The sequence below is a fragment of the Tetrao urogallus genome (genome assembly GCF_951394365.1).
Source record: "Tetrao urogallus genome assembly, chromosome: 5".
Taxonomy (NCBI): Eukaryota; Metazoa; Chordata; class Aves; order Galliformes; family Phasianidae; genus Tetrao; species Tetrao urogallus.
Genome location: NC_136818.1, coordinates 29372231 through 29383277, shown reverse-complemented (window position 1 = coordinate 29383277; position 11047 = coordinate 29372231).

The window sequence follows — 11047 nt, the reverse complement described above, 5'->3', positions numbered from 1 at the left end:
GATCCTCTCACTAACCTCCAGGGTCTCAGATTCCCGAGGGGGAGCTTTTTCACTGAAAACAGAAGCAAAGAAGGCATTCAGTATCTCTGCCTTCTCAGCATCCCCCGTTACCAGAACACCCCCGTCACTTAGCAGGGGAGCCACATTCTCCCTAGACTTCCTTTTACTGTTAATGTACTTGAAAAAACCTTTTTTATTATCCTTTATCCCCTTTGCCAGATTTAATTCCAGGCGGGCTTTAGCCTTCCTTGTCGCATCCCTGCAGACCCTGACAACGTTCCTATATTCTTCCCAAGTAGTCAGACCCTTTTTCCACATTTCATGGGCCTTCTTCTTTCCTTTGAGTTTGTGCACGAGCTCCTTGCTCATCCACACAGGTCTCCTGCCACCCTTTCCCAATTTCTTCCTCACAGGGACACACCGATCCTGGGCTTGGAAGAAGAGCTGCTTAAATGCCGACCAGCTCTCACAGGCCCCCTTGCCTTCCAACACTCTAGCCCATGAGACAGCTCCAAGTAGGCCCCGGAAGAGATCGAAGTCGGCTCTCCTAAGGTCCAGGATAGCAATCCTACTTTTTGCTTTACTTCTTCCACTCAGGATCTTGAACTCCACCATCTTGTGGTCACTACAACCCAAGCTACCCCCGACCTTTACTTCCCTGACAAGCCCTTCTCTATTAGTGAGAATAAGGTCCAGCAGTACCCCTCTCCTCGTCGATTCCTCAACCACCTGCATCAGGAAGTTGTCTTCAACACATTGCAGGAACCGTCTGGACCGCGCATGCCTGGCCACATTGCTTTTCCAGCAAATGTCTGGATGATTGAAGTCCCCCATAAGCACCAGTGCCTGGGATCGTGACGCTGCTTCCAACTGTTTGTGGAAGGCAAGAAGAAGAGAGGCTATGTTGTACTGACAGGATTCTAAAAACCATGGAAATGATTGCATTCATCAGTGGGTACACATGGAGGCTGGACTAAGCTGCACAGGGCTGTTAACAAAATTATTATGTATGGCAATATATATGACATTCTCACCAGAAAACCTTCATGGGGCTGTGAAGAAGTGTAGCTGATTGTTGTTGGGTAGATTAAACAGTCTCATACTGAGCCTCAATTTATTCTGGGCTATGGTCAAGCTGCCTGTATAAAAAGCGAATGATCCAAAGGTTGCTGAGAATAGAAGGGAAGAGATCTGTCAGTTCAGGGAGCTTCAGTTCAGTCAGAACTTAAGTGAATTGCTGTTTATATTTAGTGGCTTATTTCTGGCTCCTTTCTGCACAACAGTCTGCTTTTTGCTACTAGATTCTTCAACTCAGGAACCTGAGGGCAGTGGTTAACTCTTACTTGAGCAGATAGTGAGAATGGAGCATACCTGTAGAAATTTGTCTTGCTAAATACAACCATGATGCTTTTCTTATGGGAACTCAGAACATTTCCTTGTGTTTGACAATGACAAGCCAGCACCTGTCATTGCAGAACAATTAATTCTCCCAGCCCAGCTGATATTATTGATTGAGGATGTAAAGTTATAAAGAGCGAGTGAGGTTCTTCAGAAGGAGATTGTCATCATGTTACGCAGAGCAATGAGAACATGCAGTGATCTCTTCTGGACCAGAGACAAACCACAAGCAATAACCAAAGCATCACATGATGTTCCACCAAGTATGGGGAGAGTGAGCTTGCTTGTCTCATGTGCCACTGTGTTATGGCCTTACACCAAATTTCTCTCTTGCAAGTTCTTCTTCATAGGAGAAGTTTGGCCTGTGATCTGGCACTGACAAGTTTCACTTTAGCCCGAGGGCCTGAAACCTGACAGCATTGCTGTGCTCTGATTGCAGCTGGGGATCCTGTCACATAGCAGCTCCACAGCTGTTTGCTGTGCTGCACTTGACAGCATTTCGGTGCTGCAAGGGGCCTCAATTCATGCCCATGAAGTTGCCAATGGTGTCAGTGTGCTTTCTGTAAGGTAACTCTCAAAGGCTGCAGCATCCACCTAGAAGCCTGGCTGCAGCTGTAGGTATTAGTGCATATGATTCCACTGCCTCAGGCTCAGCTTGAAACCTTCTCAAATCTTGTCAGTGTAAGTGAGTTTATAACTTCTCAGGTAACTTCTGTTAGTTGGGAGGTGTTGCATGGACAGAGCTTTCTGAGGACTCTGGGGCTGTAGCTGGATTCTCACCAGACTCAGGGCCCTGCAAAGCATGTGGAGGGGCAAGGAGGTGGAGGAAGGGCAATGATGGTCAGTCCTGGCAGCCCACAGAGTGTGTCTTCTGGCCCTGTGCCTGAGACAAGAGCCCGAGTACTTTGCCAGCCAAGCAGCCCTCATTCAGTGGGAGGTGGATAAGATCCACTGCTTTTGGCTTTACGTAGGACATACTACCTTGTTCATCCCTGAATCCTTGCCATAGGCTCTTCAGGGGACTGCCAGACCCACAGCAGGACAGACTCCTGCATCCTTAGCTCTGAAGTGGCAAAAAAGAAAGAAAAAACAAAACAACAAACCTAATCTTTCTAATGCCAATGGGCTTTACAACTTTACATATCTAGTCACTGAAAACAGTACCTGAAACCATGCTTTCTTTTCTCTCCCTACTTTCAAAGAGTTTTATTTTGTGGAAAACAAAACAAAACAAGACAAAACAAAACAAAACACCACCAACAAAAAAATACAAGCACAAAAAGCAGTTTCATATGGGTGATAAAGTTTTGTTTTGTTTTTAGCAGAGTAGGACACTGTTAAGTGACTACTAAATAATAAAGTCTGATCTTTAATGCATTATTGATTATGAATGTTAAACCAGATTCCCATATATTTTTGTTTGAATCTGTTATCCATAATGAATATTTATTTCAACTAATTAAAGCAGATTCCATTGGTTAGCTAGAAGAAATAGATGGGTTTTACTTCTACTGCAGTTCGTTCAACTTTTGCTGGTACAGTTGCTCTAAAAGATTCTTGCAGATTGAGATAGCTTGGACAGTTGTGTGAATACATTGTGGCACCCCAGTAAGGGTGTTGCCTGGTATCTGCAGTGCCTGAACAACAGAGAGTGAAGTGCTGCTGTCAGAACTTACCCCAGAATCACTTCCATAGGGCCTTAAGGATCATCTAGTTCCAACCCCCTTTCCATATACAAGTTTACCACTCACTGGATCAGGCTGTCCAGGGCCTCATTCACCTGACTTTGAATGCCTGCAGGGATTGGGACATCCACATCTTCTCTGGGCAACATCTTCCTGTGCCTAACCACACTCTAAGTAAAAAATGTCTTCCTAACATCTAACCTAAATTTCCCCTCTTTTAGTTTAAAGCCATTCCCTCTTGTCCTATTTATTAGACCACATAAAAAGTCTGTCCACCTCCTGCTTGTACGCTCCCTTCAAGGACTGGAAGGCTGCAATTTGGTCTATCCAGAGCCTTCTCTCCTCCAAGCTAAAAAAGTCCAACTTCCTCCAGCTTACCCCTTACTTTGTAGGAGAGGTACTCCAGTCTTCTGATCATCATCTAGCCCAACCATGCCATCACAGGCATGCCCATTAAACCATGTCCCTAAGTGCCATATCTACCCTTTGTTTGAAAATCTCCAGGAATGGTTACTCCACGACTTCTCTGGGCAGCCTGTTCCAATGCCTGACCACTCTTTCTGAGACTAAATTTCCCCAAATCTCCAGCCTGAATCTCCCTGGCACAACTTGAGGCCATTACCTCCTTTCTTATCGCTGGTTACTTGGGAGAACAGACCAACCCCCTCAACAGACCAACCTCACTACAACCTCCTTTCAGGTCATGTAGAGAGTGATGAGGTCTCCCTTGAGCCTCTTCTTCTCCAAGCTGAACAATCCCATCTCCCTCAGCTATTCTGCAGCAAGGCTTGTTCTCTAGGCTCCTCAGCAGCTTAGTTGCCCTTCTCTGGACATGTTCCAGGGCCTTGATATCTTTCTTTGTAGCGAAGGGCCCAAAACTAAACACAGCACTCAAGGTGTGGTTTCACCAGTACAGAGGTACAGTCACTTCCCCAGTCCTGCGGATGACACTAGTTCTGATAAAAGCCATGATGACAATGGCCTTCTGGGCCACCAGGGCAGACTGCTGGCTCTTGTTCAGCCAGCTGTCAACTAACATCCCTAGATTCTTTTCCAGCCACTCTTCCCCAAGCCTGTAGCAATGCATGCAGTTGTTGTGACCAAAGTGTAGGATCCGGTACTTGGTCTTGTTGAAGCTCATCCCTTTGGCTTCAGCCCAGCGATCCAATCTGTCCAGATCCCTCCATAGGGCCTTCCTACCTTCAGGCAGATTAACATTTTCTCCCAGCTTGGTGTCATCTGCAAATTTACTGAAGGCACACCCAATACCCTCATCCTGATCCTTAATAGAGATATTAAACAAGGTCAGCCCCACTACTGACTCCTTAGGAACACCCTCATGAGTCAGTTTTTTACCCAGAGAAAAGTGCACCTGTCCAGACCATGGGCTTCTAGCTTCTCCAACATAACGTGCTGAGACAGTGCCAAAGTCTTTCTGAAGTCTAAGTGAACTGCATCTGCACATATGTGCAAGGGAAACCTGTGGCTTGTGGTCTCCAGCTTTTATAGCCGGAGGGCATGACCTAGCTTCTTCTGTTCAATCAGACGTTTATCTTGTTTTCTGCAGCGCCCGAACAAGCAAAACTCTGTGTGGGAGGACCCAGATGTCATCAGAGAGACTGGAAGACCTGCCCAGTGCTCTGCACAGAACGCCTTTTCGTGTCTTCTCTAGAAACCATAGACTAGGGCAGTGAGTGCTCTTGGAAACACCAGAGAGGTTTTGGTTGAGCAACAACAAAATCAAGCTCAAAGCAGACCATTTTTAATGGAAAATTTTGGACTGGACCATTAGTGTAACAAAACCAGGAGACCTGAAAACAGGATTTAGCTGCCAAGTAATTTAATGATAAATACTGAATTAGCCCAGCTAGTTTTGCATTTTATGAGGGGAAGTCTTTTTTTAACCCCTTCTCTTCGAAAGTTTTATTATTACACGAGCTCGGGCCCACTCTTATTTAACTCATCTCTAACCCTCTGACCACAAGCACAAAGGTTCTGTGAATTACACTCTGAATGTTCAGAGTATCTCCATTACACCAACCAAGTGTGACTGTGGGGAATGTAGTCCTGTTGGCAGTAAATCTAGCTCTCTGGACACTCAGAGCATCTGGGAACTCAGACTTAGTTACTATTGGAGAGATGCCAACTCACAGCCTGGCAGGATTTTAAACGATTTGTCAATATTTATGGGTTTAAATGTGAAAACAGAAACTGCAGACTAAAAAAATCAGTAAAAAAATGATGAACTTATTAACTGAGTGAACTTGGTTTCTTCAAGTGCCAGAAAAACACATTTCACATGCCTTAGTGCTTGACTTAGTGCTGTCTTGGTGAAAAAATTTAAAGTGGGATATTTAATAATGTGAGAAATACTTAAATCAGCCAAATCTATATAAAAAAAAATAATAAGTTGAGATCAAAACTGTGAGCTAATTCTTGTAACACTGTCATGGGGAGGAAGACGGGTAATGGGAGAAACGTCATGTAGCTTTCATCGTAGACTGTATAGACAGATGCAGGGAGCTTGGACTTGCATTTGTTTCTAAACAAAATGAATTCTTGACTGGATTAAATGGAGCAAAGCATATAACTCTGGAGAACTAAACACTTATTTTTATCTGCGGTTCCTAAGGTTAGCCTTCATTCCATACATCTGAAAATCAATTAGAAATACTCAAACAATAAGACAGTTTGGGAATTCATGCCATTTGCTAAGAACTTTGTTATTTCTATTTCCTCATTTATGACTGAGGAAGATGAGATCTCTTTCAAAACATATTTGTTAGAATACACCCATCAGCAGCTCTGTGCATTGAGAGGCCTTTCTGCTGTGATATGTGAATAGGATGCTGTACCATAATTAGCTTCTCCCAACAAATTAGGAACAGAAGATTTCATTCCAAGGCGTGAAATGCAGTATTTAAACTAATGGAATGCAAATCTGCAAACTGCATCCCGTAGGATAGCTTCTGGAGTGAGAGGAATTGCATGCTTGTTGATGTCACCTCTAACGATTCTGTCAGTGACTCCAAAACAAGCTTCAGTCTGTAGACTGAAGTGGCAGTGCAGCTGCCCTTTGTAGCAGAGGATGATGATACTTCTTTCAGTTGTAAGTCAAGAAATATTCCTGCTTGCCATCAAGATAAGACACTGCAGAGTGATATTGCTATACTAATTCTGTTACAAGTGTATTAAATATCTGATCTAAAATCTGAATATCTGATCCACAAATTGCTTACAATATTAAGATAATTGGGAATAGTGCTACATACTGAAAGCTGCTATTTGCATGATATAGGCTAAAACGTAATGGAAGTTTTGTAGATTCTCAGAGTTTCAACGTCTATTGTAAATAACTTAAAAATATTAAATCAGGCACTCCCAATCCACATTCCAAAGGCTGTGTGCAGTCCAGCCCTGCCCATCCTGCAGTCCACAGTGCCGCACCATCATGGCAGTGGCTCTTTCCGTTGTGCCCCAGGTGTGCACCCAAACATCAGTGAGCAGTCAGCGCTGTGTCAGCTAAAACCAGGGCATGGGCAGGGGGCGGTGCAGTGCTATCTCCAGTTGTGGCAAATAACTGTATGCATTTTGATTTGTTGGCTAAACACAGTCCTGTGAACAGCAAAAAAATTCCAGCCTTGCTTTCCATTGTGATAAAGGAATTTGAGAACAGGTTTCAAGAATGCAGAAAAAGTCCTGGTTTTGATATATCTGTGACTCCATTTTCAGTCAACATAACTGCATTACCTGCACATTTTCGTGTACAGAGTTGCAATCACATTTTCAGATAAAAAATTGGATCGTGTCTCTTTCCTAATCTTTTGTAAGACCTATCTTACCAGAGAAAAATATCACTCAAATATCCTTCACTTCTCAATCACGCTCTTTTCCTGTCAATGCTTTTTGGCAGTAAGAACATTTGTGAACAACTGTTTTAAGGGATAAAGCATAGGAAGAGTAGAATTTCATCACAAATCTCTGACAAATACCTTGAGACCTCTCTGAGAATTACAGGGACTCCCACTGAACCAGGCTGATGGACTAGGTTCACAAAAACTGGGTCAGATATCCACTACTTTTCTGCTTTCGTTAGCCTCTTTTTAAATGTCTTAATCAAAATGTATATTAAAAATAACGTTTGTTACTTATATACTTGAACTGTTATACATTTTAAATGTGGCTCAAGACACTTCAGTCAATGTGGCAAGAGAAAAGGCTGGACACTCCTGAGACAACATAAATCTGCTAACAAATGCTAGATTTTATTTGCTCTGGGACAATTTTGGAAAAGCACACTCTAAACAAATCTTCCTCCTCCTCCACAGAAAAGTGAAAAGTACACTTTCTGAATTTTCTTATTATCAGAATCTCTTTGTAAAATATTTGAATATAGACATTTTATCCCTGTGTGTTTGTGCAAAATTCTGCTTATAATTAAAAATTATTTGAACCTTAACTATGTAAAAAAAAATTATATATATATACACATATATACATATAAAATAATTTCTAAAAATAAGATTATTATTTGTAATGCATTTTCAAAACATTCCACTCTGGTTAGCCAGCAGAGGGAGATAGCGTTCTTGCTTTCTAGCCTCAACCTGTTACTGTTATTTTCATAGTACAGCTCGGTTGCCTAATCGTGTTCAAACTCTCTTGAAAATCTTGACTTGAAATTATTGAAAACAGCATAATTTTCAGCTATACAAATTTTAGAATATCTTTATAATTATGGTATAGGAGTTCTGCCTTTGTGAGGCCCCATCTGGAGTACTGCATCCATGTCTGGAGTCCCCAGTACAAGAAAGACAGGGAGCTGTTGGAGAGGGTCCAGAGGAGAGCCACAAAGATGATCAGGAGGCTGCAGCACCTCCTCTATGAAGACAGGCTGAAGGAGCTGGGCTTGTTCAGCCTGGAGAAGAGAAGGCTGCGGGGTGACATCATTGCAGCCTTTCAGTACCTAAAGGGAGCCTACAAACAGGAGGGGAATCAACTCTTTGAAAGGGTAGATTACAGCAGGACAAGGGGAAATGGTTTTAAGTTGAGGAAAGGGAAGATTTAGGTTGGATGTCAGGGGGAAGTTCTTTACAGGGAGAGTGGTGAGGTGTTGGAACAGCTGCCCAGAGAGGCTGTGGATGCCCTGTCCATCCCTGGAGGTGTTCAAGGCCAGGTTGGATGGGGCCCTGGGCAGCCTGGAGTGGTATGAAGTGTGGAAGTTGGTGACCCTGCATGTAGCAGGGGGGGTTGGAGCTTGATGATCCTTGAGGTCCCTTCCAACCCAAGCCATTCTATGATTCTATGACTGTATGACTGTGTGAAAATCCCTGCAGCAGTCATATTATTCAAGTGGTGACAACAGTAGATGTGTTGTAACATCTACTCTGTCTGGTTATGTCTGGTTAGTCCTCTATTCAAATAAATTGGTGGAAGGTTTATAAGATTTAATGCACATTATTGCGCATTTCTTGGAGAAATCAAATGGCTGACTTGTGAGGCGGTTCTCCTCATCAAGTGCTGTATAGTGTACCTGTGATGTGATCTGCTGCTCTCAGAACAGCAGTGAAACAATTTTTCAGTGCTTTATGCAACCCTAGCTCTTCCGGTCTTTGAAAACTTTCAAAAAGGACGTTCAGACAACAATACTGAAGTCCTTTCTAAAATCCTAACTAAAAAATCCAAATTAAAACTCAGAACTCTTACTCCCTTTCTTAGGAGCAAACTGAGCTGCCGTTCAGTATATTGATCTGATCTCCATGGTCTGGGAAAAGAGCTGCAGATACTTGGGCTAGATGTGGCTGCCTATGGTCAGTGTAGATGTTTATTTAAAATGGTGTGATGAAGCCCATGCTGCCTCATGCACCATTTTTAATGTACAGACAGAAGTAAATTTGCATGAATACATGGCTATAGATAATATATATAGAGATATAGATAGATAGATAGATAGATAGATAGATAGATAGATAGATAGATAATTCAGAATAGCAGAGAATTAACATGTACTTCTTCAGTGCAGAAATTTAAATTCAGGAAAAGGATTTGTTGAGGAGCTGCTTTCATTCCTCATTTGTAAGCTGGGAATTAAAGAGCTGAGAATTACAGATTTTTTAAGGACACACTGGTGATATATGCACTGTATGTTGTGCTCAGAAACATGAAGGCTTTAATGCAAAAAGTACAATTGATAAGGAGATTGACTGCCCTGCCCATTAGGAACAGGCCCCATACTTTTGTTTATTCTGTTTCTCCATTCGTTGTCTACTCTTTTTTTTTTTTTTTTTTTTTTGTCTTCTTTTTTTTTCCCACTTGAATGAGGAAATTGCACAGCATATTGTAGCTTGGTCCTACTCTTGATACGTTATTGATAAAAGCTTTTATCAATATTGTATCAACAAAACTTTCAGCCCAACATTTACTTCTATGTCCTAATCACAAGATGGCCTGTTTTATAAAGCAAATGTTTTATAATCAAAACCAAAACAATTTTATCTTGTGGATGAAAGATGATTCAGTTCTGCAGCAGGGTGAAATGGTCTCTTGGCTGAGGCAGATATTTTATTAAACAAAATGTTCCAGTTGCTATTGCTATTTGCTCCTTGTATCGATATCTTTTGCTCTACGTCATGATATTCTAAAAGGTGTTGAGCTGTGAACCAAACATTTAAACTTCTGTAAAAGAGAAAGGAAGTTGAAAATGGCAAGAAATTATCTCCATTCAATTTTTTGCTTCGTTACAAGATAGAACATGGGGTACTTTAAAAATCTCTGGTTTTTAAATTGGAAGCTGTCCATCATCTAGAAATGCTTGCAGAACATGTAGGATTGCTAGCACTTACCTGTCTGCTTCAGTACTGCTGTAAAGCATTAATTATCCAAGACATAAATAGTTCCAACATTTATGGATGCAGACTGAGTTTTAAAAGAAAGCAGTAACAATAAGGTAATGGATGATGAGAATTCAATCATAGATCCGAACAGTTCTGAATCCAGCATCTGTCTGTGCCAATACCTGAAGGGCAGGAGTAAGGAATAAATACAGCCTTTAGCTTGATTTCACATTCAAACAAATCTTTTGGAAAAGTGCAGATATGAAACCTGCAGTTCTTCAAACTCTGTTTTATTCACTACTCCATTCAAAAGCATCTATTCCTACAACCAGGTAGTCATACTAGAATCCCAAGATTTGATTTCTTAACAAAAGCAGGTGGTTTCTAGACATGGATTTTGGAGAAAACCTACAATACATGACCCTTCTGAAGATCCAGAAGCCAGAAGTCAAACAAAACTTACACTTTTTATATTGTCATAAGTTTTATATTGTTGGCAAAGCAATCTTAAAGGAATATGTAAATCTACTGTGATAAAACAGTAATGTGGCAGGACAAAATGACTTGGTTGCAGAGACGAAAGACAAAAGCAGTGCTGACCATGCCCTCTCAGTTTGAGACCAGTTGCCTGGCTTGCAAAGCAGTGGTCACTGATTGGCAGAGGTCAGTGTTTACTTATCACTTGGAGTCTGAACCCTCATCATGTAATGCCATTCACATCACAAAATCTCCCCTGGGAGGCAGTGCTAGGCTTCTCATTTGTGTGCAGATGTGCACATTTGTGCGCAAATGTGAAGATTTTGCCATGTATAACCACAGACATGATCTTTAGCATTAGAAGCAGCTCTAGGGAGCAGCTACCTGGTTTCTTGCATACCTGCTAATTCCTTCAGTAGCATTCCTTTTTCTGAGATGGCATTTTAACTCCATCCCTTCCCAAGGCATCCTGAGTTCTGCCTGCATACTCTTTCAAAGTGCAGAGCTGGACACAATTTTAGAGCAGTGAGTATCATTGACAAATACAGCATTATACCTGTGATTAGAGTAAATATACATAAAATACAAAGCCAGGGTTAAAGACTGGCTAAGGAAACTGTCTGTGAGCTGGACAGCTCTTACTATACAATATGT